This window comes from Octopus bimaculoides, chromosome 8 (genome assembly GCF_001194135.2).
Source record: "Octopus bimaculoides isolate UCB-OBI-ISO-001 chromosome 8, ASM119413v2, whole genome shotgun sequence".
NCBI lineage: Eukaryota > Metazoa > Mollusca > Cephalopoda > Octopoda > Octopodidae > Octopus > Octopus bimaculoides.
The window spans coordinates 59,315,991-59,317,035 of record NC_068988.1 but is presented as its reverse complement, the minus strand read 5'-3'; the positions used below and the strand labels follow the sequence as shown (position 1 = coordinate 59,317,035).

Sequence of the window (1,045 nt, the reverse complement as noted above, 5' to 3'; positions counted from 1 at the left end):
ATTACTTCTCATATAATGAGGAATCTCCTGGAACTTAAACATTTGGCCTTCTTGGCGCTTCCGCTACGGCGACTGTCGCTGGAGCCTCTGCTAGGGCCAGTATCGTCACCGCCTTCTGAAGTTGCTATTTTGCTCTTATTGTCGTTATTGCTGTCGGTGGAACTGGCGGTGGCACTGGCGGTGGCACTAGCGGTGGATCAGTTGCTGTTGCTATAAGGACAGTTAGGGAAGCAGTTGGTAATGTTGCTGCTGATGGCGATGTTGCTGTTGTTGGTGCCGTCGGAGGAATTGCCAGTGCAGTTGCTGGTGCTGTTCTTGCTATTATTGTTAATGTTGTTAACTGTGTCGAGGTGATGGCTGCTAGTGCTTCTTCTACCAGTACTATTGCTAAAGTTAGCTAGTACTTCGGCTTGATAGACGACCACTTTCGTTTTGCAGTGGCCTCCACCTGGGCACCTGTTACCTTCCCTGGTTGAACATCCTGCCGCTTGACGTTGCCTTGGAGCGCTAACTAGAATGATTTTAATATTGGGAGCAGAACTAAACGAGACTAAATTTGTGCATGTTGAAAATGGGCCTGTAACTATGGAAACAAGTGAAATGGTCATCTATTAATTTAAGGAACATTCTAGCTACGGCGGTTTTTGTATCAAGAGAGAAGGCAAAGCAAACGATATTTTTTGCGGCGCTTACTTCTGTGATTCTTGGATTACAGCATCGAGGAGATGCAGTTTTTAAATCAGCTGGCACCTAGGGCCTCGTTTTATTAAGAGACCGCCGCATATGCACTGCTCTATATCTTAGAGTGCACTTTATCTTTCAGATTTATGTTTCTTACAAATTATATATATCAATGTAGAGCAGCCGAACCCCGCAGGCGTCGCAACTGACCGTCTGTACGAAGGATTATTTACTTAAATTCAGTGGAATGCATAAAGGGCAACACCCTGAAACTAGTCTGTAGATGCCAGACAAGCAAGGGGAAGAGGCTGACCTCCTCTGTTCGAAAGTTATAATAGGCACAGGTTCGTGTGTCACATAGCTA

At 45.5% G+C, this 1,045-nt stretch overlaps 1 protein-coding gene across 1 annotated transcript in view; it reads left to right on the top strand.

Moving 5' to 3' along the window:
- The window catches only part of LOC106870912 (orexin receptor type 2), a 355,794-nt gene that overhangs the window by 174,786 nt on the left and 179,963 nt on the right, over positions 1 to 1,045 (top strand). The gene's annotated exons all lie outside the window — the stretch shown is intronic.